At 52.5% G+C, this 16,035-nt stretch overlaps 1 protein-coding gene across 1 annotated transcript in view; it reads left to right on the top strand.

Moving 5' to 3' along the window:
• Window positions 1–4,690, top strand: part of BUD13 (BUD13 homolog) — a 124,939-nt gene extending 120,249 nt beyond the window's left edge. The window contains exon 14 of the transcript XR_008453404.1: window positions 3,458–4,690. The gene's annotated coding sequence lies outside the window, so the exon portion shown is untranslated. The remainder of the gene's footprint in view (window positions 1–3,457) is intronic.
• Window positions 4,691–16,035: the final 11,345 nt, after the last annotated feature.

The raw sequence follows: 16,035 nt of genomic DNA, 5'->3' as shown, positions 1-16,035 counted from the left end.
TGTGACACCTCTTGGTTGTGTTTGTACTCAGCATCGGCATCTTTGAAGATGGTCACCTAATAAATTATTTAAGGCAACAAATAAAACTCTTGACCTTTCCTTGAGTTTGCCTCAAGGCACTCTTCTCCTCCGGCATGTGGTTGCTTGGCCATATCGTTCCTTAGCCTGCTCCGTTCCCCCTCGTGCTTTCATCCTGTTGGATTTGCTCCTCATTAATCCCCACCGGAGAGGTGCGAGGCGCAGGACCGGATCCTGCCTCTGCCGGGGGGAAGAGGATGAGCTCTGAGCCCGCGTGTGTCCCTTGGCTCCACTCAACCCTGCTAGGACTCCTCCTGGACTTCAACAGGATCGCTCTTGGTCCCCAGGGGCTTCCAAGCCCTGGGATTTCAGCTCAGTCGGCTCTGAAAAGGGGAGCTGTGGCTAAACCGCCTTTGCGGTTTAACGGGATTGTTCCCAGCCTACACGGCGGAGGCCGGAGCTGCCCATCACCCGCGGCTGTAATCTGCGCCACTAAGCTGCCAGCTCGGTACAGAAAGCTTCTCTAGGCTCTGCTTATTTCCCTTCTCCGTTCCCTCGCATCCAGCAGCCACATTTCAGGGGGGAAAAGTTAATCTTTTTTTTTTCCCCTGACGCCAGACAAAGGCATTTCTAATGAGATACAAATCGCTGATGCAGTTACTGGCGTGGAGCCCCAGCTGCGAAAGGGCCACTTAAAAGAGTCTCCACCAAAGGGGAAAAAAAAAAAAAGTCATTTGAACAAGATGCTCGGGCCTCGTGTGCTGTGTTTCTTCATCTTCTCCGGGGCGTTGAAATGGATTTAACAGAGAAAAGTTGGAGAGCAAAGCAGAGAACAAGACGAGCACGGCCAGGTGAGGTTGGTGGAGACCCCCCTGTCTGAAGAAGGAGCAGAGGTTTGAAGCCTGGAACTTGAACCCCGATGTGTTTTCCTGCCGGTCACACACCTCAGTGTGCAAGGTCCTGCCCCTGGGTCAGGGCAGTCTCAAGCACAGTTACAGGCTAAGCGGAGAATGGATTGAGGGCAGCCCTGAGGAGGAGGATTTGTGGGTGTTGGTGGATGAGAAGCTCAACATGAGCCAGAAACATGCGCTCACAGCCCAGAAAGCCAACTGAGTCGAGGCTGCATCCAAAGCAGTGGGACCAGCAGGCGAGGAAGGGGGTTCTCACCCTCTGCTCTCTTCTGTGAAACCCCACCTGAAGTCCTGCATCCATTTCTGGAGTCCTCAGCACAGGAAGGACGTGGAGCTGATCCAGAGATGATCTGAGAACGTCCTGTTAGAGGACAGGGTGAGAGAACTGGGGTTGTTCAGCCTGGAGAAGACTCTGGGGAGACCTTAGAGCTGCTTCCAGTACTGAAACCACTTTATATACAGTTCCCCTCACCTTCCGCCCTGCAAATCCCAGTGGACATGGCCATGGCTGAGCATCCCCGAGGTGCAGGCTGGCCCGCTGCGTCCAGACTGGGCTGTGCAGGGCTCTCACTTCATTAGCTCTCATTATAAGCACCGTCTCAGAAGATAAATGTATGACTTAACGCAGAGGTATGCTCTCTGGTGAAACTGAAAAGTTATAGATGTTAGCTTTGTAGCTTTATGAAAACGCTTTCTTATGGAACCTGAAATGACCGAGATTAGATTGAATTAATACGTACGGGTGTTTTATAAAGATTTCTAGCACAAGCATTTCATAAAAATGCAAATCTCAGCTGAGATTTATAATTAGCAGAGATATGTGTGGAGCTAACAAATTATCAGCACAGCCAAGCTCTCCGCAGATAATTGCATGGGGCTGTGTGCAGCCTCTGCACCTCGCAGGGAGCGTAGGGCACTCCCGGCACGACGGTGGCACGTGGGAAACCAGCCAGAGCGCCGCGGTAAAGCGGAAGGCGAGGGGATGTAGGAAAGCACCTGGAGCATCCTCTGCCACCATCCCTTGGAGGAGGTGGGATGAAGATCTCATGGTTTGCTCATCTTCAGCAAAGCAGCTGTCCCAGTGCCTCCGTATCCTCCTCCTCCTGAGCTGCAGATGTCTCCATGGGGGTGTGATCAGGACGCTGGTATGCCAGCAGCTACAGGATGGCTTTAGGAGCTGCGGTGGTCCAAGATGCAGTGCTCCTGTTCCCCCCCGAGGCAATCGTTTTGCAAGAGATGTGTTGGCACGTATTGATTTTTATAGCATTTTAATTTCCTGAGCATCCCTGAATCCCAGACCCTGGACACTGCATCCAAGAGCTACCAAAAAAAGTTGTTGCAATTGCTCTAATGTTTTTGGGGAGGAGGTGAAGCAGCAAAAGGCAGGAAGCTTTTGAAGGAGGATGACTTTTCTCCAGGCAGTTCTTAGCATGTCATGCTGCAAGGCTTCATTTCTCCTCCCATCTCCCTCTGCCTTTTCTCCTGGAGGCCGGGAGGAGACCCTGGTGGAATATTAACTCTGTGGTCACTGAGGGATTATTTATTACGATCATTGCTTTTGGGTCCTTTGACTCCTCTCTGTTAATTAGACTGTAAGGTGTAATAAACATGATGGAAAGTACCCAGGCGTGGGAGGCAGGGAGCCGGAGCTGCTCCAGGGAAAGCACAGAGGAGCAGCCACGCCAGGGGCAGCAACTGTCCCCACCATATCCAACCTCAGCTCGGAGCAAGGGGGCAGAGGGAGATGCTCTGAACCAAAATCTCACTCCATGTCTGGTGGAGAAGGAGCTGCTGCCCCATGTTACCCTGTCCCAGCACCCCAGGGTGCAGCCAGGGCTCAATCCCTGCATGGATGAATGATGCCACGTGCATCCCAGGGCATCCCGGGCCGAGAGGAATCCGGGGCTTGAGACAGCGCTGTCATGCCCCTGCCCTGCGCTGGAGAAATATTAGGAAAGGAAAGAGAAATGAGCTCATTTAAATGGCATTTGGATTTCCCCCCCCCCAGGGACTCTTGCAGAAGCAGAATATGAGCAATGTGGCTGAGCGCTGCGTTGAGAGCCGAGAGCGGCTCTGCTCCAACAGTTATTTAAAATTTAAACCCACAAATTAAACAGATTCCTTTTTATGATGATAGAGTCCATGTCCCAGGTCCCCGAACACCTCTCATGCTGCGCAGCGGTGCCTCGGGGACTGACGCCAGCTGAGATATCGCTGTTCACCACCAGCTTACAGGTTTTGGCAGCGGCTCTCGTGTTTCCAACCCACCCTGCCAGGCTCTTTGAGTCCCTGACCGTGTGCTTGCTGCTTCTCTTGGGGTTTTCCTGGAGGAGCAGGAGAGGTGAAGCTGCCAGGCTCCCCTCGCCTCCCCAGTGTGCTGCTGAGAGCTGGAATCTCAGCCGATTTCTGCTTTGAGTTTTGCCTTCGTTTCTTAGATTATTGCTCAAAGCACAACTCTAGCAAGAGGAGAAGGAGCGCTGGCATTTGCATTGTGAAAGGAAACCTTTTTGTTTCTTTATCCTTTAAAGGTTTCCTTTTCTCCTGCTGCTACCTGTTGCGCTGCAGGGATTCGGCAAAAGGAAGCTTTGAGATGGCAAACGCTGAAGTTGGAAGCCCTGCAAGAAGAGCAGATGTCGCTGGGTGAGAGATACGTCTCACAAAACGGAAGAAAAAAAAATCAGGCATCGTTAAGAGAGGTGAACAAATTAATGATGCAAAGCAGCCTCGGCAGAGCAGCGTTCCTCCAGGCAGCCGGGCACGGCAGAGAATCGCTGCTGCTCTGAAGTTACGATGAAGCAGGAGGAATTTTCCCATTGAGGCTTTTCCCTACAGAAGACAGGGGGGGTTAATTAAATAAGTAGGCTGATGAAATGTGTCTTTTCCCCCTGAAAAGCTCACAGGTTTGCTGCAGGATGGCAAACACCACCAAACGCTTCTTTAATCTCCATCATTCCCGTTGCAGCAGCCCGGGGCCAATAGTTTTGGCTTATCAGGGTCGTCTTTGGCCGTCTTTGCTGTTTCAATGAATACTTGGGATTATTTAATGAAACCTGACTGATCCCAAGGCCTGACCTTATCCCATGAGCGGGAAGGAGGCCATCCATGTATCACGCCAAACCTCAGCATCCTCATCCTCCTCGTCTGGGCTGGCCGTCGCTCACCAGTCCCTGGCTCGGTGGCACTCAGTGGTGTGGTCAGAGATGGGCAGAAAGATCTTCCACCACCAAAGGCAGCATTGGAGTCAGCCTCCAAGCTCGCTGTTGTGGTCCCTTTCCTCGCAAGCTGGGTCGGGAGCGTGGGATATGAGATTAAAGGCTCGAGCCTTGGTCCAGGTCTGCAACACAATGCAGCGCAGGGCAAAAGGGAGAGAGATGGCAAGAAGAGGATAGCCAGCTCTTCTATTTCAGTGCAAAACTATCCACTTTAAATACCCTTTTTATTACATTATCTGCATAGTAATACTAATAATAGATCTTGTTGGCAGTTCTAATGAGGCTGGAGAATATAAAGTTTCCAATAAAGTTAATTGTTGCCTTTAATACTCTCATACATTTATACATGGTAAATCTTTAAAGGAAAAAACACTCATTTCTTTTCCGTTAAACTTTCAGAACTGGTCCATCCTTTGATGGGCTGAAAGCACATCCTCTGCCGGGTCAGGGACTCAGCACAAAAAGTCTTCTTATCTCTGAGAAAAAATCGGAGGGGGCTGAGAAGAGGAGGCTGAGGGGAGACCTCATCGCGCTCCTGGAAAGGAGGTTGTCCTGAGGTGGGTGCTGGACTTTTCTCCCAAGTAACAAGGGATGAGACAAGAGGAAATGGCATCGGGGGAGGTTTAGGCTGGATGTTGGGAAAACTTTCTTTACTGACAGCAGTGAAGCCCTGGCTGAGGCTGCCCAGGGCAGTGATGTCTCTATCCCTGGAGGGGTTCAAAAAGCGTGTAGATGTGGCACTTTGGGACACGGTTTAGCAGGCACGGTGAGGTTGGGCTGATAGTTGGACTGGATGAGCTGAGAGGGCTTTTCCAGCCTTAATGATTCCATGATTCTATGACTTTGCCTTCTCTGAGTGCCAAGTTGATTCCTGTCTGGGTCCCTGCTGAAGGGAGTTTGTTTGCCCTGTCAGGTTCTCCAGGTTCTGCTGCAAGCAGGAAATCGTGTTTATTTAACACTCTCTATTATGAAGTAGCTTAAAAAAAATAAATAAATAACAAGAAAAATCAACATTTGAAGTTGATCTGAATCGGAAATGCTGGAAAATCTCCACCTGCGCAGGCTGCTGCCCCTTCTGCACGGGGTTGGGGCTCTCTGGGCACAACCCCTGCTTCTCCCAGCCCCAGGTCCTTAGTTCATCCTGCAGGATGCTGCTCCGCTGCCAGCAGTGGGGTAGCTCAGGAGGAGGCTGCTGTCGGCTGCGCCGGCGCTCCTAACAGGTGGTTGGATAATTAAGTGTGCTTTATGCACACAACACTGTTTTGCTCGGTGTAATTGCAGATTCCATATAAATAATTCACATAGAATTATTATACCGAGGACATCACCCGCCTCCTCATAATTTGCTTAACTGAAATAGGCTCTTTCATCGCTAGCCGTGATTTGCTTTAAGCCCATGTACACACCGTCCCTTACAGGCTGCCTTCTTCGGTGGAGATTACTGAAAATTTAATTAAGTTATGCAAATTGTTTGTCCACTCTGTGGCGGAAGGGTGTAAGGCCGCTGGACCGTGCCGTCCGAGGGCAGGGAATGGGGGCAGCGAGCTTGACGCCTCTGTAAGAAGTGGATTATTATTATTAATAAAATAATAACAGTGACTGACTTATGAACTTGCATGGCATGCCTTCTCCTGGGAGCGGTTCTCATTAAGCACCTCCAGGGCTCTCTGCATCCCAGGTGGATCTGGCAGCTCCTGCCATTCCGGTGTGGAAGTTGAATGCACAACGGGGGCAGAGGAGCAGAGGGGAGGTAATGGCTTTCCTCCTGTGCTGCATAAAGGATCCGTTTCCCCACCAGCCAGCGTGCCAAGCAATAGCAGGAGGATGTCCAAGGGTAGGGATGCAGGAGGTATTGGGGCTAGCCCTGGGCAGCCACGAGCATCCCTGCCTCCTGAACACCCCATGTGGCCATGAGCATCCCTCCCTTCTGAGCATCCTGCATGGCCAGGAGCATCCTTCCTTCCTAAGCATCCCACATGGCCAGGGGCATCCCTCCCTCCTGAGCATCCCGCATGGCCAGGAGCATCCTTCCCTCCTGAGCATCCTGCATGGCCAGGAGCATCCTTCCCTCCCGAGCATCCCACATGTCCAGGAGCATCCTTCCCTCCTGAGCATCCTACATGGCCAGGAACATCCCTCCCTCCTGAGCATCCTACATGGCCAGGAGCATCCTTCCCTCCTGAGCATCCTGCATGGCCAGGAGCATCCTTCCCTCCCGAGCATCCTACATGACCAGGAGCATCCCTCCCTCCTGAGCATCCCACATGTCCAGGAGCATCCTTCCCTCCTGAGCATCCTACATGGCCAGGAGCATCCCTCCCTCCTGAGCATCCTACATGGCCAGGAGCATCCCTCCCTCCCGAGCATCCTGCGTGGCCACAAGCATCCCTCCACCTGCGCATCCTGCACCACAGTTGTCTTTGCAGGAGGCTCTTCTCCTTCCCAGCGAGATGCCACTGGGGCTGGAGACTGGGACGGGAGCCTGAGCAGGAGGTGACCTTATCTCGCAGAGGCAGGCAGGCCAGGTGGGCATGGCCCGCAGCTCCTTCCAAAGGCCGGTGAGCCGCCCTGGTACGTCCCGCTCCCGAGGCTGCAGTTGCCATGGCATGGTGGCTGCTCGCCCCGATAAGGGAGACAAAGCAACGCGAGCTGCTCTTCACTATTCAGGAGTGCTCTCCGAGATGAGGCTGGCAGCAGGGTGGGAAATATCGCTCCAGCCCTTTCTCCTTCATTGTCTCCTCCTTTCGCCGCCTCTCTGTGCCGACTGCTGATCAGCTGCAGAGCGATGCTCACTGCCCTGCCCTCTATCCCAAACTGGGCTTGGCGGTCTTCCCCAGCCTGGGGGTGGCACTGGGCAGCCCATGGGGCATCACCATCCATCAGAGCTGCAGGTGCTCCTCCAAAGCACCTGGCAGCCTCTGAGGTGCTTCAAGGGTGCTACGAGCCCTTGCCAGCCCTGAGGACAGGGCTACGCGCACAGACAGCGGCAATAATTCCTGCTCCGGAGGGGGTGGAGAAGATGCACAGTTGCCAAGTGCTCGAGGGAGGCAAATGGCCCTGTAAGCACAAAGGATGCTGTGACACTGTGGGTTTCTGGTGAGTGCTGCTGGCGTACAGCCACCGGCTGGATCCGTCGCCTCCCCGGGCAAGGATGCGCGATGGCAACAGTGATGCTGATCTCTGCATGCCTGTCCTTGGGACGATGGCCCTGCAGGGATGATGGATGGCGCAGCCGCTGCTTCCTGGGTGCTGCCTGGCAATCGGAGGCCGTTGTTTATCGCCTCAGCCCTGATCCTTCCCCACAGCCTCTGAACCCATCACCCGAGTGCTGCCTGACCGTAAAACACATCTGGGGGTGGGCTGGGGGACTTGCCGGCCAGCAGATTTAGCGATGATGCTCTGACGCATGGGAAGAACAAGTGAGGGCTTGGCAACAGGGATGTGCTGCACAGCCCTGCCCCATCCTGGGCCCCATCGACCCCTTCTCCCTTCTCCCAGTGCAGCCCAGGGGATGGGGATCCATCCCATGGCTCAGCTGCAGCGAGGGGTCCAGCTACTCTTAAATCAAACATCAACAAGAGCTTGGCCCTTCTGTCTGGGGGGCATGAAATCACTCTATAAACATTAATTAAGAATGAGGCTTCCCAACACCCCCAGGGATGCAGATCTCATGATTATCCTCATCTTAGGCATCCAGAAGCTCCAGCATGGAGAGAATGAGTGACCTCTCCAAGGTCACCCAGCGTGTCAGTGACAGAGATGGATTCAGAGCCCGGGAGGAGGCTTTAAAAAAAAATAATAAAATAAAAAATCTCCTTATCTTTATTTTTTATTACATTTAGAAATAAAACACAGTTATTAAATATCATAATACCCATAATAGATTTTAAGCTTGAACTGCATCCAGAGATGCTAAATGATAAATATAGCTATTATCAGTATAAGCACTCAGCGAAATTGATAGCTGGCTTGTGTTTAATGAGTGCGTGTGCACACACGCGCGGAGCCACGCATGTGCCGAGACGGGGAGAGATTGCGAATGCGACTTTAGAGGGGAAGTTCTTATGTAATAACACATTGTCAGCTCTGGGACTGAACGTCCCAGGGAGTCATCGAGGCATCAATTCGTTTTTAAGGAGGACTTGGATCCCACAGCTCTGCGATTCCCAGGATGCTGATGTGGGAGCTACCCCAGAGCATCCTACCTGCATCAGGGATGCAGTCAATAAGCAGCTCCATGCATCCAAAGGGAAACTCAGTGTACGCTGAAGCTTTTATGGTGCAGCAGTGAACCCAGGGTGTTGAGGATAGTTTAATTGCATGCGAACAGTCATTCCCAGGGGGCTGTTCGGAGTGTGCGAAAGCGAATGAAGAGAGTTTGAAGGGTGGTTAAAGTGGGACTCTTGGCTTTTCCCAGTCAGACGTGGTGTATTTCCTCCCCACCAGCACCAGATCAGAGCTGCGGGAGCCACTGGTGTGACCGAGGCAGGAACTGACTCTGATGCAAATGTGAGCCACTGGTCAAGGTGTTGGGATGGAAAAGCTTCCAGTGACAGCTACTGATTTTTGGGATGAGGGAGCTGTTCTTGTCAGTGCAGCAACCTTTTTGCATGCAGAATGCAGGAGTTGGGGTTCACAGGGTGCCATCGCTTCCCAGGCATCACCCCAGGGGTGCTGGTGGGGGTCAGGAGAAGGAGGGACTCGCTGGTTATTTAGGGGATGAAAGCAGAGCACCTGGTGGGAAGGAGCAGCTGCCACCCATCATAGGGGAACATTTAAGGTGGTGCTGCAGGAAACTTTGAGCTGAGAGGAGCACCACAACCACCGCCTTGCGGGGCTCGTGTGGGTCCTGGAGGTGGGGAGCATCCTTCTGTGCTGCTCCTCTTGCTTCTCACCAGCAGAGATGAGTCTGGGGGTGCTCTCAAGGTCTGTTTGGAAGGCTGCCAGAAGGTATGTGTGGTGTTTTCTTTCTCTTTAGTCTGGTGGGGTGTGCAAGAGTCACTGGTGCTTCTGGCGCTATCTGTGTTGTTCATGGAAATGCTCAAGCCCCCTCTAAGGGATAACACGCAGCCACCGGTCTCCTTCCTGGAGCATCCCTGTGTGCTGCTACTGGGGGGACTGGGACCACATCCAGGGCAGGGCTCCTGCCGGGGAGGTTTGTAGCAATGGGTTAAAGATTTCCCTGGCCCAGGTGCAGCTCTGCCAAATGGCCAAAGGATCTGCAGGTGGTGTAGGTGAAAGTGATAACGGTGATAATTGAGGGCTAATTATCTGCTGCTAATGGCAATGGGCCGCCAAGTACCTTGGATGGCACAGAAGGAGAGGTCAAGCTCTGAGGTCCCTATCGCTGAGGGTTGGCTGAGGAGAGCGGCTGCGGTTAGTGATGCTCCAGGGAGCGAGGCTGGCTGTAGCAGCAATGGGAATGGGATGGGGCTCCGGACCTCCTTTGTGGGGCAGAAAAAAAAGAGAAAGCTTATTTTTTTTTCACCTCGTCTCTGCTGGTTTGGCTGAGCAGAGCAACCACCCAGCTCTGGATATGCTTCATCAGAGTTTCTGCTCAGGCGGTGTCCCCTTCTCCCACCTGTGCTGATCCCTCTGATGTGGCACTCGTTTCTTCACTCTGTATGCTTCTGCTCTCATCTTTTCCAAAACTACTTTGCGTTTATCTTCGTAGACTCTAAATATCTCCTTGCACCCCTCTCTGTAATGTCCTGTTTCGGTTGTTGAGCACTTACGATGCAGAAATTTAATGTCTCGGTTTAGTTTTAACAACCGCAGGGAAAGAGAGGTGAAAGATCTGCTCTCAGGGCTACCAGGGTGTGAGCTTTGGCTTGAAGCCCCTGGGTGCTGGGGGTGCCAGGAGCTCTGCACCCACTGCCGAACAAGCCCCTCTCTTTTGAAGAGCTGTTTGCTCTTAGATGATTTGAGGTCTTCTCTTGTAGATGGGGAAAATATTTTCAAACCAAGCATCACCTGAAGGAAGCATTTGCAGGAGAGATTTTTGTACTATGACAATCAAAACGTTGTGGTGGAGGGGTGGGAGAAGATTGGGGTGTTCTTCCTGCCTGTTGCTGCAGGAGCTCGGGTTGGGGTGGTGAAGCCAGACAAGAACAGAGCCTTGAGCCTATCCTCAAGGCTGCTGAGCACCCTCAGACCCTGTGAATGTGTGTGGGGGGGTTGGGGTTTGGAGGAAGTTCGGGGACCAAATATTTGTGAGAAGTGTGGGGTATGGAGTCCAGGTTGGACACCGATGGACAGGGAGAGCTTGTGGAAACCTTCACTCCCACTACTCCATGCTGTTGGAGCCAGCAGCTGTGGGATGTCAATGGCACCGCTTCCTGCAGGCTTTAGGGGGTCTTATAGTAAGTGTGGGGTCTTCTGCTGGAGGGAATCCAGTTGTGTACGGTTATGGTCACGTCAAATGGACCAGGAGATCCAACAGAGGGTGATGTTGGTGGCTGGAGGGAGCAGCCTCTCCCAGGGAGCCCAGGGCAACTTGGGAAACAGAGGCTTGAGTGCTTTGGAGACTTTGGATGAAGCGAATGGGGCTGGAAGGGAGAAGTCGGGAGCTTCGCTGTCCTGAGACACAGCAGGCTTTAAATCGGGCTTCCACCTTGCTCCATGCAGGGATGGTGCCCAGGCCACCCCATGGCTCGGCCAGTGGGCTCTGCAGCTGCCCTGGGGCAGCCAGTCCCATCCATCCCGACTCTGCCCCTGCTTTGTTTATTTACATCTTGGCAGGAGCATAATATAAATAAAGTGCTGCCATAAAAATGTCAGGAAAAGTTCAAACCTATTCATTATCCATTTCGCTCGGATTAAAATTTCCATCAAGGCTGCTTGGTTTTGACTTGAGTTGCTTTCTTTTTAATGAGATTGATATAGAAGGTAAAAGATGCTAATTCATCCTTACATCTCTATCATCTCCCAGCTTTTGCTATATAAAGCATCAAGGTCGCATTCTGGGGAAATGTCTTTTTACCAAAGGTGCCATAATAATAATGAAGAAGCAATTTGTTTCAGCAAACTGCCTACAGTAATGAAGCTTAATTATAACCGTGTTATTAATACTGCTGCTTAAGGTAATTCACTTCTGAGCGGGGCGCAGAACAGTAAACTATAATTTAAACAAGAATCGAGACGTAATTTAAATCATCAGATCTGCAGTGGGAAAAGGCAAACAGAGCGACTGCGCTCGCTGCCGCCGGGAGTTTTCCCTCTGCTTGGCTTCCCACGAGGCACTGGAGCTGCAGAACCTCTGTGAGCTGCATCGCTGCCCTGCTTCCTTCCAGAGGCTGCGGAGATGCAGGTAGCACGCCCATCCTTCTGCCCAGGGATGCTGCTGTGCAGGCAGCTCCTGCCTGGTCCTGACCTCTTTCCAAATAGGAAAATCCAGGAGCCCTAAAAGAAAGGTAATACGTGTGCTCGTGTAAACGTGCCTGGGAAAAGCACCCGGGGAGTCCTACGTGTTCCCCAGGAACTGCCCCCACCAGGCAGGGCCATCAGCCCCAAATGCCCAACCTCATCTCCTGGTGTTTTGGCAAACAAATGAAACGCTGCTGTTAAGAGTGATATTTAGTTATTCACATTTTTATTTCCGCTCTGATTTTTGGGTGTGTGCCTGAGGGCTTGGGGATCCTTGTGGATTCCCAGTGCTCCCCACTACGCTGCTTCCCTAGCTGTGCTCCTCCACTCCGGACCTTCCAAGCTGAGCATCTCCATCCCGGTCCCTCCTCCCGCATCAGCCCACTCCCTTATTGCCAGAGGCACGCAGGCTGTCGCATGAACTTCTTCACTCCCAGATGCTCTTTCCTTTCTCTCCCAGGCCTTCTCTTCCCCATTCCTCCCTAACAAACTGCCTTCTCTTCGCACAGCTGTAAGCCCTGACATCCTCCTTCCCTGAATCCCTCATTATTTCTGTTTCTTCCCTGTGCTCTCTCACCTCAAAGCCTCCGTTCCCCTCCCACTCCTTCCAGCAGCATCTCTGCCTCTCTGCTTTAGCGCTTGCACGGTTCCACCAGCGCTGTGAAGCCAAACGACAGCAGCTGATATTTGTGCTTTGCTGGTAATAACGTTTCCACACAAACCCTGCTCCAGTAGGAAATGGAATAGGGAACCACAGCAGCCTCTCTCCCTTCCCACTCCTCTCCGGAGCTCACTCTCAAAGCTGGATTTCCAAATCCTAGCATGCAAAATTCATCCATTCTCACAGGGATCAGGCAGTTCGGTTTGCTCGGCAATTATAGCCCAGCTCCCCCTTGTCTCTGCCAGGTGTGGCTCCGCTCGAAGCGGTGACGGAGGAGGAGGAGGTGAGGAGAAGTAAATAGGTGGAGTGTTTCTTCTCGGGAAGGGGGGAAAAAGCCTCCATCACTGTTCCACTTGACTGCAATCTCCTGCAGGCTGTTTCATCTCATATTATCTAAGCTCCAAGGGGGTGTCCAATTTGAGGAACAATAACTATAAAGTCATTTACAGTCCCCTGCTGCGACACAGCACATGATAGCGTGTGTAAAGCTGCAAACAGCCTCGATGGCCCCTTCTGCGGAGCCAGGCTCGGGCAGTGGCGCGGTGCTGCTGGGGTCAACTGGCTCCTCGGCAGCGAGGGGGTCAGACCCTCCCATGAGGGGGGCTGCTGGGGAGCCGGCAGCTCATTTCACACAGGCAAAGGCAAGGCTCAAGCCTCCCACGTCCCTGCCACGCTCGCAGGAAGGTCATTGGGGCCACCGCGCTGGCTTGTGTGGAGCTGATGCGCAGTCACCACCTGTGAGCTCCAGACCTTCTCTGCACTGGCATTTTTCCTTCCAATTTCTCACTGCGGTGCTGCCGCCGGTGCAGCTCCACGGAGGTTACAGCTGCTGAGATGAACCTGCTCAAGCTGGTCCCGCCTATGGACCTGGATCAAGAGCGAGAAACTGGAAAAGAATGTCACTGTTTAGTGTCGTGCCTTAAAAAACATGCTGGGGGCTTCCTGCACAAGGGTAGTGTTGGGGGGGACCCTGGGCTGGGGTCTGAGGGACAGTGGGGGCCTCGGTGGCAGCATGAGCTGGGACCTGCCTGGGTGCAGGGATGCAGTTATGCTTCAGTCACTGAGCGGAGCGGCTGTTGGGGTGCAAATATCCTCCCAGGGAATGCTCTTCCTCACCTCCTCTGCAGCACTGACTCATTTTGAGGTTTTCAGTCTTTCTCCCTGTGTCAGGTTTAAGTAATTTGCAGGGAAAGAAGGTAAACTGATAGAGGCTTCCAAGGAGGGCTGTGCCACAACAGCTGCCATCGCAGCAAGCGCCAACGCAGCCTTTGCCTTGGAAACCTCAGCGGAGAGGCTGAGTGAGCCCCAGCACCAATGTGTCTCTTCTGGGAATGGACTCTCCGTGCTCTGACACCGCTGGTGACAGCTTTGCTCTGCTCTCCTGCTGCAGCTGCCACGGGTTGATGTCTCCACCACATCCTTGTGTTCCTCAGTAGATGCGTTTCCATTGGAAATAACGTCTGCCTTCAGCTGGAGCTCAGCTCTGCTGCTCCCGGTTGCTTCCCCAACTCCACATGCAGATTCAAAATCGGAGGCAGCTGCAGGAAGAATTCCCGATGATAAACATAGAGCAAACATCTCCACAGGCATCTTCCAGCCTGAAAGCTGGACTGCTGCCTGGCTCCCCACGATGTTTGCTCTGCCTCGGAGCGCACCAAACAGATCTCTTCCTCCTGAGATTTTCAGCGTACTTCGCAGAACAAAATGGTTATTTAGAATCGTGGAAAGGTTTGGGTTGGAAGGGACCTCAACGCCCATCCAGTTCCACCTCCTGCCATGGGCAGGGACACCTCCCACTGGATCAGGGGCTCCAAGCCCCATCCAACCTGGCCTGGAACCCCTCCAGGGATGGGGCAACCACCACTGCTCTGGGCAACCTGGGCCAGGGCCTCCCCACCCTCACAGCAAAACATTTCTGCCTAAGATCTCATCTCAATCTCCCCCATACTGACTGTATTTAACTGTATTTTGTGACAGAGCTCTGTGTGAGCGTGGAGGTCAGGCTGAAGCCCTCTGCTGCTGGAACAGGTAGGGCACCCAGGGATGTGGCACCATGGGAAGTGCAGTAGCTCAGTGCAGAAGGGAGAGAAATAAATTTTCTGCTCATGCCTTGTGCTTCCAGCCCCTTCAAGGCATGGAGCTGCAGTGGGAATGCCTTTGCCATAGATCCTCTCTCCTGAACGATGGGACTCCAGAGTTTCACGTAACCTCAGGTAGGTCTGATCAGCTCTGCTCTGCTTCTCTGGACTTGTTCAGCTTCTTCCTTCTCCACTTGCTCCTTTTCCGAGGGGGCTGTCTTAGAGACCCACCACTACTCATTCCTATCATGTGGTGCTCATCTCCGGCTGTGATATTCCCAGTGCCTCTCCTGGGCTGCTGGTGGTTTCTGCAGGGCTTGCTGGTGGTGGCTGCCTGCTCTGGCAGCGCTCTTCAAGCTGCGTTCCTGAACTACAGGCTTAATCCCTGATAAGAGACTTGATCTCAGCGGGAGAGAGTCAACTGGCAAACACAGTGAGTGATATAAAGCAGCCCAGCGGGACTGAATGCATTACCTAGAGAGTATTTTAAGAAAGCCAAGGGAGGGGGAAGAACCAGGGGGAAAATGGAAGTAAAAGCCAGGTACTGAGCTTCCCTTTGCACTCGTGTCACCCTGGGAAACACTCGAGACTGCCCAAACGATCCTTGCACCAACACTTAAGATGAAAACCAAGTCTAGCAAGAGAAGATAGCGGAGGATGGCACGGCAAAGGCTGTGGGCTTTCTTCCATCACGCTCAGTGTTCTGCCCAGCACAGCGATGAGTCCCTTGCCAGGAGTGAGATGCTGCAAGCCCTTTGAGAAGGTGGCTGTGGAGCCAAAGCCCTCAGAACACGGCATAGATCCCCCTCCAGGTGATGTTTTCCGTGTTGGCTTTATGTCTCCTGCTCACCTGCCTTTCCTGGGCAGAGGAGGGTTATACTGAAAATGTGAGGTGAGGTCTGGATTCTCTTGCGCTGGGTTGCTTTGCTTCCCAAGGACAGGAGGAAAGCGGGCGATGGATCCTGCTGCTCCCCCAGCTGAGAGATGGGAGCATCAGTGAGCCCCCTCCTCCCTGTAGAAGTTGGATCGAGATGAATACTGGGAGAACAAATAAGAATGGATACACCTGTTAAATGGGATTTGAACAAATCCCTCTGCGGAAATAGCCCTGCTAGGTCTGCTTAAAGAATAAGCTGAGTCAAAAGGAGGAAGTCCATGACAATTCATATGGATGTTCTACATGATTCAATGCTGGGGGAGAAGGATGAACCTATTACAGTAATTAACTTATTGCACATCAAAGCAAATGTGCTAAAGAGCTTTGCTGTGCAACGCTTCTGTTCAGCGTAGGAAGAAAATGGAAAAAATAGGTGGGAATAAAGCATGCCCTCCCTGCTGTCACTACCCTTTAGCTTAAAGGGTCTCTCCAGAGGGGTTTTACGCCCGTGGGCTGGCTGAAAAATCCCTTTTGGGTCCATCAGGACCTCCTCAGAGCCTCTTCCCAGCATCCCTTGAATGCCACGAGGAGCACTCGTGGCTGTGTGGAGTGTGATGGGCAGAACATCCTCATCTGAACAGAGTAGGTCCAGCTAGCCAGGATCTAATTTATACCGGAGTCTGAGAAGGGGAGGAAAAGTAGTCAGCAGGGACTTTGGGAGGAGCGGAAGTTTTAATTGGGTTTTATCTATTAGTTAATCGAGAAGTATTTTGGTGACAATTAGGTCAAAGCCTCTGGCACCTCTGTGAAGCAGCCATCCATCATTAGCCCTACCTGGGCTCGCAAAGTGGTATTTATGAGTTTCCAACTGGCAAAAAAATCCTTCTAAGAAATTAAGGTGAAAAGCACAGTC

The sequence above is a fragment of the Cuculus canorus genome, chromosome 23, assembly GCF_017976375.1.
Source record: "Cuculus canorus isolate bCucCan1 chromosome 23, bCucCan1.pri, whole genome shotgun sequence".
NCBI classification, from domain to species: domain Eukaryota; kingdom Metazoa; phylum Chordata; class Aves; order Cuculiformes; family Cuculidae; genus Cuculus; species Cuculus canorus.
The sequence above is the reverse complement of the archived record's forward strand: the minus strand, read 5'-3'. Positions and strand labels throughout refer to the sequence as shown.